We start from the raw sequence: 17,852 nt of genomic DNA on the forward strand, positions 1-17,852 counted from the left end.
CACATGGTCATGGTCTTAAGGAGCTGTTAGGACATGTGCTGTTTTTTGCTTCTGTAAATGATAAGGGAAATGTGTCAGGCTGTAACAGTAATTTGGTAATATTCAGGGACACTGTTTTGTTCCAAAAAACATAGCATGAGTCTGTGTGCGCACAGGAATTGTGGGCAGAGATTTAGTTTGTGAAGTTGTTGTTCAGTAAGAATTGCAGTCCCAGGAAAGGGGCAGCCTGTTGTGTTTACACAAATTATCCCTTAGCACACATGCACTGTTACGTACATCCCTGTAGTCTTCATGCAGTTCTGGAAATCTCCTTGCTCATGTCTCTTGCAGCTGACAATACATAGTCTGCAGAAACACACTCTTGGGACACACGCAGCAGCTTCTCCAACACTCCCATGCGTACTACTCAGGTCTGTGTGTAATGCAAACACATTCAACGTCACCAAGGCCTCATTTTCTTTGCTCTACTCTAAACACTCACCCAGGTTGCAGATACTTATGGTATGAAGTAGCTGTTAGGAAATGTGCTCTTTTCTGCCTCTGTGATTTTCCAGGTAAAATGTGTAAGGCTGTAACAGCAATTATCACTTGATCTACCAGAGTAGTAAATGTGCTTTGAATTTGCAAATCAAATTCTGTTTTCTGCTTAGAAGCACACCATGAGGCTGTGTGCGCACAGGAATTGTGGCCACAGATATAATTTGTGTTGCAGTTGTTCTGTTAAAAAATGCACTTGCAGGAAAGGGGCAGCTTGTTTTTTTCAACTGTGGTGGGTAGTACTGTGCACAAATTAGTAAATCTGAAATGAGAGACAAATGGAAAAACATTTGAAATAAATGAAAAGTAAAAAAAAATATGTTAATGAATTATAATTACAAAAAGGATTTTTTTTTAGTTCCTTGCAGGTATTGCTGAGCAACAGTGAAAAAAAAAATGCCTTTAAGGACAAGAAAAAGGAAAGAAAAGCAACAACAAGTATATCTGTACAAAACTAGGAAAAAAAATAGCAGGAGAACTAGTGACGGCAAAAAGAAAAAGTCTACTGGTAAGCAGAGCAGAGATTTCTTAAAAAAGATTTTAAAAAAACAAAAAAATTGCAAAAATAACTGTAAAACAAAGAGAGTTTTATGTACTAAGCAACAACACAGTCAACAGCAAAAAAAAAAGCTAATGTACAATCAGAAGTATGTCAAACAGATTTAACACGAAAATTAGATTTTAAAAACATTCGTCGAAAAATGTTTCATAGAAAAGTGATGTTAAATTTGCTAAAGGATGTGAAAAAATATAAGAAAAAAACAAAATTTATTAAAAAAAAAAAATTTATAGAAAATATTGTAAGTAAGGCTTTGGAAATAAAAAGAACTTTTTATTCTAATTTTGAATAGGATGCGTAGATTAGAAAAATTAGTGAATGCAATGAAGTCACAAAGCAAAAGGAAAAGAGAAGTGAAAAAAAGTAACTTTTGTAAAGTGTTCTTGGGAGAATGGAAACACAGTTCAAGTACTGAACCATTTTTTAATGAAGAGAGTTATCTTCAAAGTAATAGTTTGTTGCATGCAGTTGACACCAATGGTAGAGCATATGAAGTTAAGGATGGTTGTGTGATGCAAAAAGAGAAAATGGTCCCAAGAAATGAGGAAGAAGTAATGGCTGCTGAGGCTATGGGGAGACGTCCAAAAGCCCCAGTGTACACTTGGAACTGTAGTAGTATTTGTACTGTGCGTCAGGAATCTATTGATAAATTACGTGACTTTCTAAGAGAATATAGTAAAAAGAGTGTAAAACAGAAGATGAAGGTGCTTCAAACACTAGATCCATGCAGAGTGAGAGAAAAAACTGGTTTGCAGGGACATTCTCTGGCTTGTCTATCTAGAAAAGTGTGTAAAAGTGTTTTTCATCATTTTAGGATGCTGGCTGTTCATCATACTGAAATGAGAAAGTTTGTGAGAACATTGTATTTTGCTAAAAGTCCAGCAGTAAAGTTGAATGAGTTGAATAAGGCTCTGTTCCGTGGATCTGTATCAGATGTAGTGAAGGTTACTGATGAGATTCAGTTTTGTTACTTTGGTCCAGAACAAGAAAGTGCAGAAAAGGACACAGTAAATGAGGAAAATGAGGAACAGAATGTAGAACTCATTATTACTAAAAATTTTGAGGATGAAATGACAAAATTTATTATCACCTCTAATGAAAGACCAAATATTACTTGTATTTGTTGCCGCAGAAGTCATTATAAAATTCAAACAAGGAGTGTTGATCTGTATAAAAAAAGTGAAAATGAAGATAATTATAAGTGGAAGGATTTTGCAACATATATATTTCTTGAAAATTGTTTTGAATTGGGTGAAGATCAGCGTATTTGTAAATACTGTTATAATAAGTTAGAAGAAAATAGAATGCCGACCAGAGCTGTACATAATAATTTAGAATTGGATGCTATTCCTGCCGAACTTTCTGAATTAAATACATATGAGTCTATACTCATTCAATGTGTTCATCCGTTCCAGACCATAGTACGTATGGAGCCCAAAACTGGTAAATTACCTCCTTCTGATTTACTGAGAGGTTTAAAAGGAAGAGTGGTGTATTTGCCCTTGGATTTGAAAAAAAATATGGAAACTATTGATGCAGATACTTTGGAAACTGAAGCATTAGTAATTCTGGTTAATGGTGTACCTACAAAGAATAAGAAGATTTGGCAAGAGCTGGTGGATGTACGAAAAGTACAAAGAGCAAATTTGTATTTGAAAAAAAATAATAAATGGTATGAATCAATCTATATAGAAGAAGAAGAAGAAGATTTACAAGAAGACACAGAAACACCAACTGGTCAAATTGAAAAAGTGGACAAGTCAAAGGAAGAAGAAATTTATGAACATTTTAGCATACATCCTCTTCATTCAAAAGAAGTTATGGGAGACACTATTGATCTGTTTCAGATGAAGAAAGCAAAAGGAACTCCCGTGAGTGTATGGGAGGAGAGCTTGGAAGCTCGATGTTTTCCCCAGCTGTTTCCTACAGGAAAAGGAGGACGATACGATGAACGTCCAGAACAGATTCCAGCTTCTGAGTATCGGACTACAAGACTATATGCAGAAGATCCAAGATTTCATCAAAGTATTCCTTATTTGTTCCATCTTTTATTTGAAAGCGACTTGTCTGCATTATCTTATGCAGTAAATCACATTTTAAAAAGTGGAGTACATTTACAAAATGTGTCTGCTAAGGATTTTATGGAGAAAGTGCAGCACCGAGATGATCATTTGGAAACACAACTGATCAATCTGATGGCTTGTCAGCGTGGGACAAATGAATATTGGTACCGACGCCATGGTGAATTAAAATGCATGTTACGGAATTTAGGAACTCCTACATGGTTTCTAACCCTAAGCTGTGCCGAGTACGCTTGGGATGATTTACTGGATTTTCTAAGAGAGGCAAATTCAAACATTAAAAACATTGAATACAAGACAGCTGGAGAACTGTGCTCATTGGATCCAGTTAATGTTTGCAGATATTTCAATCATAGATTTGAGGCTATGATGTCCTTCATCTGCAATAAAAAAAATCCACCTCTTGGAGAAGTAGTGGATTTCTTTTGGAGAAAAGAGTACCAGGCAAGAGGTGCTCCTCATATTCATATGCTGTTGTGGATCAAGGATGCCCCAAAGTTTGGAACAGATACTGATGAAGCAGTGTTATCTTTCATTGAAGAATATGCAACATGTGCTATACCTAAAAGCACAGAAGAGAAAAAGTTAAAAGAGCATGTTTTACGTTTTCAAAGTCATCGGTGTGGAAAATACTGTCGACGGAAGTACAAGACGAAAGATAAATTCTACACAAAGTGTCGATTTGGATTTCCTAGACCTGTTCTTTCAAAAGGAAGAGTCAACAGTTTTATGTCAGCTGTGCGACATACTATAACTAGAAAATCTCCCAAAAATACCTACAACCTAAAAAGAAATGAAGAGTCAAAATTTATAAATGACTTCAACCCAGTCATTTTATCTATGTGGAATGCTAACATGGATATTCAGTATGTGGCAGACAATTCTATTGCTGTTGCTCGGTATGTGACATCTTACATCACTAAATCTGAGAAAACAGAATTGAAGGAAATGTGGGAAGAGATTTCTCACGAGAAGACTGTCAGTAAGAAGCTGTACAGTTTCAGTTTAAAGATGTTATCGCATCGAGAAATTGGATCCTACGAATGCTCAGATAGGTTATCATCTGCAAGTCTTTACTCGAAATCCAGAAGAATAATTTGGGTAAGCTTAGGCCTTGCAGGAATGAGAAATCGGGTACTGAAATCTGTTGGAGAAATTGAATATTTGGCCAAGAATGACCCAGAAAGTACAGATATTTTGAAATCAAACATGTTGGACACATATTACCCAAAGAGAAGTCATCATCTTGAGAACATGTGTCTCTATGAAGTGCTGCAGAACTACATTTATTCACGGAAAGCCACAGAAGACATCAACAATGGAAAATATAAAGTCATTGGTGAGGAAGGATGTTTGGTGAAGCAAACAAAAGGAAGTTTGATAAATCACAGGAAGCTCAGTTGCGAAACTACTGACAAAAAGGAATGTTACTACTTGGCTCTTTTACAGCTGTTTAAACCATGGCGTTCAGAGGACGAACTACTGGGAGAATTTCAAAGCTATGAAGATTCCTTTAATGCTTGCAAAGACAGCATAGAATGCAGTACTTTCATAACTTATGTCCAAATGTTAAATGAAGAAAATGAACAGGAAGCAAAAATTGCAGCTGAAGTAGCTAGAGACAGTTCTCAAGACAGCCAAAGTTCAGGAACACTTAGTCAAGATCCCCTTGGACAACCAATCATAGAAAATGAAGCTGCAGTAGCCATGACTGAAGTAGAAACGGCTATGAATCAAGCACAGGAAGATTCCATCGACTTACTAAATCTGGAACAACAACTGAATGAAGAACAAAAAGAAATTTATGAAGAAGTCATCAAAAAAATTGATCATGGATTACTACATGAAAAGAAAGAGTGCTCATGCACATCATTTGAACCAATCAGGATGTATGTGAGTGGACAAGCTGGAACTGGTAAAAGTTTCCTAATAAAAGTCATCAGAAGCTATCTACAGCAAAAAACAGCTTCAAATTTGTCTTGTGTGGTAACTGCTCCAACTGGGTTAGCAGCCTATAACATAAAAGGAATTACCTTACATCGCTTGCTAATGTTACCAGTGGAGCATGAGAACAAAATAGAATACCACAAGCTAACTGGAGAAGCATGCCTCGAAGTTTCAAGAGTGTTGAAGAAGATGCAAGTTCTCATTATTGATGAGGTGAGCATGGTTTCAAATTTAATGCTTGCCTTTGTGCATTTAAGAATGCAACAAATTCTTAAGAGAGACTATGACGTGTTATTTGGAGGAAAACACGTCATAATTTTTGGGGATCTTCTGCAGCTCACTCCAGTTAAAGGACAACCAGTGTTTAATACTGTGACACATGAAGACACGAAGAAGTAATTAGGAAGCATTGGTAATGCGAATATTTGGTCGTTCTTTGAGTACAAAAAACTCACTACCAATATGAGACAAGCAAACGACGAAGATTATGCAAGTATTCTGAAAGATATCAGAATTGGACTACTCACAGAAGTTGGCAAAAAAGCATTACAGAGTTGGTTGCTACATAATTTATTTCCAAATGAAGAAATAGTTGCAGAGAAAATATACCAGAACATTGCAGAAAAAAATACTGTAATCTGCTTAATGTCAACACTACGTGAGTGCTCAATATTCAATGAGGAACTTTTGAAATTGGAAAAGGAAGAGATTAAGAAAATGGAAGCAGAGGACAAAATTCAGCATGAAAGAATTACTTTTACATTAACAGGCAAACTGAAAAATAAATTGGATTCACTAGAGAAGAACATTTCCAAAACAGCTGGATTAGAAAAAAATCTATATGTTTGCATGAATTGTCGAGTGATTTTAAGGAGAAATTTGGATGTAGAAAAAGGTTTAGTGAATGGAGCTATGGGAAGAGTTGTAGGTTTTATTAATTATCAGAAAAAAGAAGGAATTGAATGTTTAAAAATAAAATTTGATCAGATAGAAGAAGTTAAAGACATTTGTCGTTGTTCAGTTCGTTTCATGCTTGTGAAAGACTTATATGTACGTAGGAAGCAGTTTCCGTTTTCTCTAGCATATGCTGTAACTATTCACAAGTCTCAAGGATTGACTGTAGATAGTGCTTTTGTAAACATTGGTTCTACTGTGTTCAAAGAAGGTATGGCATATGTTGCTTTGTCACGAGTGAAAACATTATCTGGTTTATTTATGATAGACTTTGATGACTCAAAAGTTAGTGCTGATACAAACTGTGTAAAGGAGTATAATAGATTAAGAAGAACCTATGCTCCTCATTTAGGTCAGTATCCTGTGATTGAAAAACATGTTGCTTCTCGGAAAAGGAGATTTGAAAATATCTGTAATGTGGATGAACAGAACAAAAAAAAAGGACAGTGATGTGATAGCAAGGAAAAAGAAAAAGGACAGTGTTGAAGAGGTTGTTGGTTGCCATTTTGAAAATAGCTCTGGTGTCAATTGCTATGCAAATGTAGTGCTGAATGTTGTATTTTATCTTGAAAAGTTGCTAGAACAGATAATAGTAAATCATGGAAAAAGATTGTGTTCTCTGCTGAGTCTCCTTTTTGAGAAGCTGAGTAATGATAAAACTGAAATAGAAAGTGCTACTGATGTTAGAAATCTTTTAGATGTATGTTGTGGTTCTACACAGTTTAAAGAAAATGTCCAGCAAGATGCTCAGGAATTCTTAATATATATTTTGAGTGTACTAGAAGATGAAGGAGTAGAAGTAGAAAACTTATTTGGTGTCTCTTACAAATGGGAACATTGCTGTGAAAACTGTATGAAGACATGTAGTAGTAGTGTTGATTCAGAAAGGTTCATATTTTTACCATTACCACAAAGTAAATCAGTGACTTTTAGTAAATTAGTTAAAGATGCCAATCACAACATGCAATGTTCTGAATGCAAATCAGACATGTTTTCCACATTATTTTTACAGAAATATGGTCAGTATGTAATTTTAATGATGCAACGTTGTAGAACTGATGGTTCAAAAATGGACACTTTAATAAAGAAGTTTACAGGACAGCAATTATCAATTTCTGGAAAAACTTTTGTTACAGTTGCAATATTTTTTCATGAAGGACCTACTGTAACTTCTGGACATTACACAGTTTATCTTAAATGTGAAAAAGGCTGGACACTGTGTAATGATTCCCAATTGATTTTCAAGCAATGTTTGCCTAATGATTTACGCAATTCTTATTTAATTTTTCTGAAACCTAAATTTTGAAAACTAAAAACTGCATCTGAAGAAAGCATTTTTTGTAATTTTAAAGGATTATAATTGAAGATATCATTTAAAAAGGATTTTGAGATTACTATTTGGCCTAAAGGAAAAGTAATAAAAACAATTGTGGACTCCTTTGACAGAAATTATTTTGGCATGTGTGCTTTTGCGACAAGGTTTAAAGACGGTTTGTCTAGAAAATTTTAATTAATCTAGAAAAGTACTCGTAATATATATGTAATATTTCTAACAAGGTATATTTTAGTGAGGAAAGTTTTAGGGCTTTTTTTAGACAATCTTTCAGATTGTTTTTTTTTTGCCCGCTGTTAAATGATGAATACAATTGTTTTCACTATTTTAAGTTAAAAATAAAAAATTCTGAAAACAGCAAAAAAAGGGCAAAAAATTGCTTTGTAAAATATGTAAAAACATGTAATGCTTTTTGTAATGTATGATTGAATATTAATACTTTTTTTCTTTTTTTGCAGAACTGGAAAGAAAAAAAAAAAAAAATTCTGTTCCCTTGCAAAATACTTTAAAAAAACATTTTTTCGAATTTTTTTTTTTTTTAAATAAGTGAAAAATATTAGTATTACTCAATCCTCCCTTTTCATGCTTCCATTTCTTCACCTCTTTCTGTACATTAATTTTTTTTTTTTTTTTTTTAAACATTTTTTTTAAAAACCTTGGGTGCGCGCACCTCAAAAAAAAAAAAAAAAATCCCTCAAATTTTTTTTGGGGGGGTTTAGTTTATAAGTGGCTCTTAAAAGAGCCCTTGAGTTAATGGAGGGAAACAGGAAGAGAAAAACGAAAAAAAAGAAAAAACATCTATGGCCTACTTGCACTCATGGGCATCAAATTTTCTCTGAATGAGATCAAGACTGGTCTCACCCACAGAAATAAGTTTACCGCAAACAGTGCAGCGTGTGGACAACCTAGCAAAACAAGGTGGTCCAAAACGAGGTGAAGAAGAAGGCAAAGGCACCACTGCAGCTGAAGTGCTCGCCTGAGCTGCCGAAGATGTGCTCGGCTGAGCTGCTGCAGATGTCGTCGGTAGAGCAGGTGGAGGGTTTGCTCCAGAAGCTCGACGAAAAGTCACTGGATGCATTTTGTCAACATGCCTCAACATAGTGTGAATGCTAAAAGAATATTTCTTGTTAGGATTCCCACGTGACAAGACTTTTTGACAAAGTACACATGTAACTTTAGGTGCATTTACCTTCTTAAGTCCCTCTGGAAAAGTGAAAAACTGCCATATGAAGCTGTCTTTCTGCTTCCTGTTCCTCTGCCTCTCAAGAGTGTCCTGGTCACTGTCTGAAGATGGTTGCTGTTCAGCCATTGTCTCTCAACAACAGAATAGCTCCTTCTCCAAAGGAATCAGAACTAATAATGAGGGGAGTAGGTGTGGTTTGGGAAGAATCTAGAACTGAAAGTACTTCAAACCAATCAAAAGTGATAAATCATGATCACATGACTTGCCATGAGGGGATTGGGTGTGGTGTTGAAACAATGAGAAACTGAAAGTAATGTTAACCAATAAGAAGTGTTCTTTTATTAAGCATATAACCCGAGGTGCGCGCACTGAGCAAGCTCCGAGCGCGCACCTAGTTATTACGCATGCACGAACGCGTCGGAGCGCATGTACATACGTCATATGCGCGCACGTAACGCGTATACGTTGAACACGCGTATACGCGAACGTTATTGCGCGTAAATTAAGCGTATGCGGAAGTAAACCGCGTGGAGCGCGTATGACGCACGCACGCATGCGTACATACGTACGTTTACGTACCGGGTGCACGCTCCCAGCGCGCACTATAACGTATGTATGCGTACGTAAATAACGTACGACGGTATTCGCAAAAACTTGCGAAAACGTACTAGGAGCGCGCTCAGAGCGCGCACCTCAAGAATGTATAAAAAAAAAAAAAAGGTGAAAAATTAATTGCAAAAATTAAATAAACTGTTCAACTTTATCCTAATTGAAATTAAAAAAAAAGAGCAAAAACAAATAAAAGGATACACATAATATATAAATGAATACCTAGTAATTTTATTGGTATTATAAAAATAAAAAAATATTTTAAAAAATAAAAAATTAGCATTTAAAAAACCGTACAAATTCACTGAAAAAACCAAAGGTTTCACACACGTTATAGTTAGGAATTAGCATTTAAAAAACCTTGCAAATTCACTGAAAAAACCATAGGTTTCACACATGTTATAGTTAGCAGGACATTTCTCTCATACAAAACCAATGAAATTCCCCCGTTATAGTTAGTTCAGCTAACTATAACTCGCATGCCCGCAATGCACTGCTGATGACGTCACATATTACATCACTCATGACATGGTCAGTGACATCACTCATGACATCACTGATGACATCTCAAATGACATCACTGATGACATCACTGATGACATCATCCTTGTGATAGAGTGGCACACCTCCTCTCACTCTAATATAACCTTTGATACACACATTCAAAAATAGAGACTAAAATTTAAAAAACAATGGACATACCAATACCAGTTACAACAACCTACTCAGTAATTCTAAGATCCACATACACAGCCACTCATTTTCCAACAGTCCTATACAGTCACTCTTACATGTACTCACTCATCATATGTACTCATACACCTATACATCCTATTACACAATGCCACACATCCATAGAGTTACTCACACACATAGTCACTCATACTAATAAAGAATCAAACATACATTTACTTGCATATACAATTATACACACACCACCACACTTACTTCTATGGAAACTTACACATACTTAATCTTTTTATACTTTCACTTATAGAAACACATACTTATTCATACAGGAACTCTTTCAATCTCTCACTCTCACATATACTCACTTATATACACCAATAGTCACATATACTAGTTTAAAACATATGTAGTTACTCATAGAGACACTATTCAGACAGTCATTCACTCACTAACACACCCATGCACACACTCATCCACCCATAGTCCTGCACACATGCTGTCTTCTACACATACAAACAGTGAGTCACTCATTCATGCACCTATGCACTATGTAATACCCCCCAATGAACCATACAGACATCAGACACTTATACTGATACTCCAAAAACCAACTAATAACCTATATAGACACTCATGTAGCTACTCACCAACCCATGCAGCCACTTATACACAAAGTGAGAGACTGATACAGATATTTACATATTTCAACATTACTCACTAAGCCATGTATTCACTATGATACACTTAATCAGTCAGTTACACAATCAATTTATCAATAACAAATCATCTATTTAGACACTTATATACCCATTTATTCTTCCATCGACCTTGAGATATACATATATAAAACATATGTAATTTTCAGAAAAACACACATTCACTGGATGATGTCATCAGTGATATCAGTGATGTCATTTGAGATGTCATCAGTGATGTCATGAGTGATGTCACTGACCATGTCATGAGTGATGTAATATGTGACGTCATCAGCAGTGCATTGCGGGCACGCGAGTCATAGTTAGCTGAACTAACTATAACGGGGGTATTTCATTGGTTTTGTATGAGAGAAATGTCCTGCTAACTATAACGTGTGAAACCTATGGTTTTTTCAGTGAATTTGCAAGGTTTTTTAAATGCTAATTCCTAACTATAACGTGTGTGAAACCTTTGTTTTTTTCAGTGAATTACATATATATATATATATATATTCACTGAAAAAACCATGGGTTTCACACACGTTATAGTTAGGAATTAGCATTTAAAAAACCTTAGAAATTCAGTGAAAAAACCATAGGTTTCACAAATGTTATAGTTAGCTGGACATTTTACTCGTAAAAAACCAATGAAATTGCCCCGTTATAGTTAGTTCAGCTAACTATAACTCGCGCGCCCGCAATGCACTGCTGATGACGTCACATATTACATCACTCATGACATGGTCAGTGACATCACTCATGACATCACTGATGACATCTCAAATGACATCACTGATGACATCACTGATGGCATCATCCAGTGAATGTGTGTTTTTCTGAAAATTAAATATGTTTTATATATGTATATCTCAAGGTCGATGGAAGAATAAATGGGTATATAAGTGTCTAAATGGATGATTTGTTTTTGAAAAATTGATTGTTTAACTGACTGATTAAGTGTATCTTAGTGAATACATGGCTTAGTGAGTAATGTTTAAATATGTATATATCTGTATCAGTCTCTCACTTTGTGTATAAGTGGCTGCATGGGTTGGTGAGTAGCTACACGGGTGACTATATAGGTTATTAGTTGGTTTTTTGAGTATCAGTCTGAGTGTCTGCATGGTTCGGTGGGGGGTATTACGTAGTGCATAGGTGCATGAATGAGTGACTCACTGTTTGTATGTGTTGAACAGACCATGTGTGCAGGACTGCATGGGTGGATGAGTGTGTGTATGGGTGTGTTAGTGAGTGAATGACTGTCTCAATAGTGTCTTTATGAGTAACTACATATGTTTAAAACTAGTATATGTGACTATTGGTGTATATATGTGAGTATATGCAAGGGTGAGAGATTGGAAGAGTTCCTGTATGAATAAGTATGTGTTTCTATAAGTGATTGTTTAAAAGACTAAGTATGTGTAAGTTTCCGTAGAAGTAAGTATGGTGGTGTGTGTATAACTGTATATGCAAGTAAATGTATGTTTGATTCTTTATTAGCACGAGTGACTATGTGTGTGAGTAACTCTATGCATGAGTGGCATTGTGTAACAGGATGTATAGGTGTATGAGTACATATGATGAGTGAGTACATGTATGAGTGACTGTATTGGACTGTTGGTGAATGAGTGGATGTGTATGTGGATCTTAGAATTACTGAAGAGGTTGTTGTAACTGGTATTGGTATGTCCATTGTTTTGAAAATTTTAGTCTCTATTTTTGAATGTGTGTGTCAAAGGTTATATTAGGGTGAGAGGAGGTCTACCACTCTATCACAAGGATGATGTCATCAGTGATGTCATCAGTGATGTCATTTGAGATGTCATCAGTGATGTCATGAGTGATGTCACTGACCATGTCATGAGTGATGTAATATGTGACGTCATCAGCAGTGCATTGCGGGCGCGCGAGTTATAGTTAGCTGAACTAACTATAACGGGGCAATTTCATTGGTTTTTTACGAGTAAAATGTCCAGCTAACTATAACATGTGTGAAACCTATGGTTTTTTCACTGAATTTCTAAGGTTTTTTAAATGCTAATTCCTAACTATAACGTGTGTGAAACCCATGGTTTTTTCAGTGAATTTCAAAGGTTTTTTAAATGCTAATTCCTAACTATAACGTGTGTGAAACCCATGGTTTTTTCAGTGAATTTGCAAGGTTTTTTAAATGCTAATTTTTTTTTTATTCTTCAATTTTTTCAAACATATTTTTAATTTAATTTTCTTACCTTTTATAAAGACTATGCTTTAATTTTTAAAATCCTTAAATATTTTTTTTTAATATATTTTTTAAAATAAACATGTAAAATTTATTTCCAGTTCTTTTTTTTTTTTTTTATTTTTTTTTGGTACGCGTACCGTAAGCTCACGGTAAGCGTACGGTTTACGCAACGTCCGTAATCTATCTACGCTGCTTGCCATTGGTGAAATCCTTCATTCAAATCCAACACCCTGACCTCATAATAGTGCACTGTGGTGGCAATGACCTAGGCACTTTGACTGGGGTAGGTCTGGAAATGCTTATGAAGGACACCTTTGCACAACAGTTTACACTTTTCCCTAAAACTGCCTTTGTGTTTTCCAACATATGCCAAAGGCAAAAATGGAACTGGTCCAATCATTTCTGTCCGCAGATTGACAAAGCAAGAAAGCACGTCAACAAATCTGTTTCTGCTTTCCTCCGTGACTATGGTATGGGTGCCATTTACCACAACAACTTGCGTTATGACATGCAAGACATTTATAGAGGAGATGGTGTGCACTTCAATGATGAAGGGAACAGAGTCTTCCTCTTGAACCTTAGACTCTGCATCGGTACTTACTTGTAGGTACCACTAAAAAAATGACTTCATAAACACAACAGCTCTTTTTAGAGCTCCCTAATTTCTAAACTCTTAAATCTGCTTTTCATTTATTTATTTTTATTTTTTTTACCGTACGCTTACCGTAAGCTTACGGTACGCGTACCCCGTGATTTTTTTTTAAATCAATAAATGTTTTTTTTGTACTTTTCTGTCCTTCTTTGACCCCCTTACAAATGTTAGGGGGTCTGTAACTCTCCTCATTGCCCCCTTTCCTTGTTTTCTCTGTTTTTTTTCTGAGTGAAACACACAAAATGGCGGCCGCCGCTTCCTGGTTTCGGCCGATTCGAATGTTTACTAAGATCTATGGGCCAATCAGAATTTCCTTCCCGCACGCCATGTTTCTTCCGTACGCTTACCGTAAGCTTACCGTACGCGTACCCCGTGATTTTTTTTAAAAATCAATAAATGTTTGTTTTGTACTTTACAGTCCTTCTTTGACCCCCTCACAAATGTAAGGGGGTCTGTAACTCTCCTCATTGCCCCCTTTTCTTGTTTTCACTCTTTTTTTTTCAGAGTGAAACACAGAAAATGGCGGCCGCCGCTTCCTGGTTTCGGCCGATTCGAATGTTTACTAAGATCTAAGAGCCAATCAGAATCGCGCTCGCGCACGCCACCGTACGCTTACCGTAAGCGTACGGTAAGCGTACCGTTAGCGGGCTCAGATATATATATTGATTTAAAGGCTATTTTCTCAGAATCTACTGAACAGATTTACACCAAACCTACAAAAGGCACTTCCTTGACCTAGGGACTACCTCTCTGCCAAATTTTGAGTAATTCTGTTCAGCCGTTCGGGCTGTAGCTCGTTCTAAAGGTCCTATGGAAAAATGCATGGGAAAAACGCGTTTTGGGACCCCCCTTTTATCTCAGCCCCCGCTTGACGGATCCCCCCGAGACTTTCAGGGTAGGAGCGGGGCGTAGCGCCCCACCTATTTTGAGAAATTCGCGAGGATTCGTCGACCGGCGCCAAAGTTATTCAAAATAGAATGTTGAGGTTTTCCTATGGAAACGTGGTCCTAACTATAACTACCTACTGGCGACCGCCAGTAGGTAATATATATATATATATATATATATTACCTACTGGCGGTCGCCAGTAGGTAGTTATAGTTAGGACCACGTTTCCATAGGAAAACCTCAACATTCTATTTTGAATAACTTTGGCGCCGGTCGACGAATCCTCGCGAATTTCTCAAAATAGGTGGGGCGCTACGGTCCGCTCCTACCCTGAAAGTCTCGGGGGGATCCGTCAAGCGGGGGCTGAGATAAAAGGGGGGTCCCAAAACGCGTTTTTCCCATGCATTTTTCCATAGGACCTTTAGAACGACCTACAGCCCGAACGGCTGAACAGAATTACTAGAAATTTGGCAGAGAGGTAGTCCGTAGGTCAAGGAAGTGCCTTTTGTAGGTTTGGTGTAAATCAGTTCAGTAGATTTTGAGAAAATAGCCTTTAAATCAATATATATATCTGAGCCAGCTTACGGTACGCTTACCGTACGCTTACGGTAAGCGTACGGTGGCGTGCGCGAGCGCGATTCTGATTGGCTCTTAGATCTTAGTAAACATTCGAATCGGCCGAAACCAGGAAGCGGCGGCCGCCATTTTGTGTATTTCACTCTGAAAAAAAAGAGTGAAAACAAGGAAAGGGGGCAATGAGAAGAGTTACAGACCCCCTAACAATTGTAAGGGGGTCAAAGAAGGACAGAAAAGTACAAAAAAAACATTTATTGATTTTAAAAAAAATCACGGGGTACGCGTACGGTAAGCTCACGGTAAGCGTACGGTAAAAAAAATAAAAATAAATAAATGAAAATCAGATTTAAGAGTTTAGAAATTAGGGAGCTCTAAAAAGAGCTGTTGTGTTTATGGAGTCATTTTTTTAGTGGTACCTACAAGTAAGTACCGATGCAGAGTCTAAGGTTCAAGAGGAAGACTCTGTTCCCTTCATCATTGAAGTGCACACCATCTCCTCTATAAATGTCTTGCATGTCGTAACGCAAGTTGTTGTGGTAAATGGCACCCATACCATAGTCACGGAGGAAAGCAGAAACAGATTTGTTGACGTGCTTTCTTGCTTTGTCAATCTGTGGACAGAAATGATTGGACCAGTTCCATTTTTGCCTTTGGCATATGTTGGAAAACACAAAGGCAGTTTTAGGGAAAAGTGTAAACAGTTGTGCAAAGGTGTCCTTCATAAGCATTTCCAGACCTACCCCAGTCAAAGTGCCTAGGTCATTGCCACCACAGTGCACTATTATGAGGTCAGGGTGTTGGATTTGAATGAAGGATTTCACCAATGGCATCAATTGGTGCCACTTTAACCCTCTCTGACCAATCCATTTAATGTCTACATTTGGCAAAGCAAGGTCTCTCACCATATCTGTTTTCTCTGCAAACTTTTCACTCCAGAAGACATAGCTGTGCCCTACAATCCACACTGTGAACATCTTCAAAGGAGAACTGGATGCACTCAGGAGGTGTCTTTCAGTAGAATGGCAATATGAAAAGAAAGACAGTTTGGAAATGGAGGCATACATATTTTTAACAAAACAAAAAGAACTGATTGGCTGTTTCATACCATTCTAGAAAAAAAACTAGGCTGTATGTGAAAATAAATAGAAGCATGTTTTGTATTGGTACAAAAAAATGTGTAACCAAAGAACAGTACTATGGATTTGCAGTTAGGATTGAAAAGTCAAGCACTCTTGCTCTGTGGAATTGAAACATTGTGTGTCGAACTTCTGACCTAACTGCACACAGCAGTGTTCCATGAGCTGTTGCTATGGTAGCAGGCAGAAGTCAAGTTGGGGGAAGGGTACTAGGCAGAAGTCAAGTTGGGGGCAGGGTACTTTTGGAAAAGGGTTGGTTTTCAACCAATAGAAATGTGTCATTACATTTGAAAAAAAGGGGGAAGCACTGAGATTTGAAACTTACATGTATATGTGTGGAAAAATAGAGGGAAAGTTTGCCATTATCTGGTTCTGCTGAGAGGAGAGAGGTGTACAGAACAGAGATCCTGGCTCTGATAATCTGCTGTTTGAGTGACACATTTCTTTCACAACTAACTAATTTTAAAGGTGAGTTTACAGTTTGAGAGGGGATGTATGTGGTAACTTAAGAAATGAATAATAGAAATGGGAATTGTTTTTGTTGTAGTTACACATGGTGGATTCATAATGTGTCAGTCTGTAAAAGAGATTTTCACTTGGCCCAAAAAAAAAAGAGCAGTAAGTGTGCTTTCAAATTGGCAAAGAAATTTCGTTTTGGCACTAATGTGAAAACATGACTCTGTGTATAGGCAGAAATTTATTGCGTCTTGCTCTGGTGATTTCACAGTTGCAGTAGATGGAAAAGAGGAGCGAATTTTTGGGGGAAGAAGCAGAGGCTTAGCACACACCCATGTGCTTGCCATGTATAGTCATGCACAGTAATTATAAGCGAGTGGGGTTTTCAGGTTTAAGTCTGTAATGCAAATACATTCAGCATCACTAAGGCTGGTTGCTCCTGCTGGAGTGTAGGCAGTCACAGAGAATACACACGGTGGTGGTCTGAAAAAAAAACAGCTTGGACATGTGCATTTAAATAAATTTAAAAAAAAGGTTTCAGAATGTGTCAGTCTGTAAAAGTGATTTCAAAGTGTAAAAAGAGATTTTCACTTGGCCCAAAAAAAAAAGAGCAGTAAGTGTGCTTTCAAATTGGCAAAGAAATTTCGTTTTGGCACTAATGTGAAAACATGACTCTGTGTCCATAGAAGAATTATAGGCAGAAATTTATTGCGTCTTGCTCTGGTGATTTCACAGTTGCAGTAGATGGAAAAGAGGAGCGAATTTTTGTGGGAAGAAGCAGAGGCTTAGCACACACCCATGTGCTTGCCATGTATAGTCATGCACAGTAATTATAAGCGAGTGGGGTTTTCAGGTTTAAGTCTGTAATGCAAATACATTCAGCATCACTAAGGCTGGTTGCTCCTGCTGGAGTGTAGGCAGTCACAGAGAATACACACGGTGGTGGTCTGAAAAAAAAACAGCTTGGACATGTGCATTTAAATAAATTTAAAAAAAAGGTTTCAGAATGTGTCAGTCTGTAAAAGTGATTTCAAAGTGTAAAAAGAGATTTTCACTTGGCCCAAAAAAAAAAGAGCAGTAAGTGTGCTTTCAAATTGGCAAAGAAATTTCGTTTTGGCACTAATGTGAAAACATGACTCTGTGTCCATAGAAGAATTATAGGCAGAAATTTATTGCGTCTTGCTCTGGTGATTTCACAGTTGCAGTAGATGGAAAAGAGGAGCGAATTTTTGGGGGAAGAAGCAGAGGCTTAGCACACACCCATGTGCTTGCCATGTATAGTCATGCACAGTAATTATAAGCGAGTGGGGTTTTCAGGTTTAAGTCTGTAAT

Source organism: Triturus cristatus, chromosome 5_2 (assembly GCF_964204655.1).
Source record: "Triturus cristatus chromosome 5_2, aTriCri1.1, whole genome shotgun sequence".
In the NCBI taxonomy this organism is placed as follows: domain Eukaryota; kingdom Metazoa; phylum Chordata; class Amphibia; order Caudata; family Salamandridae; genus Triturus; species Triturus cristatus.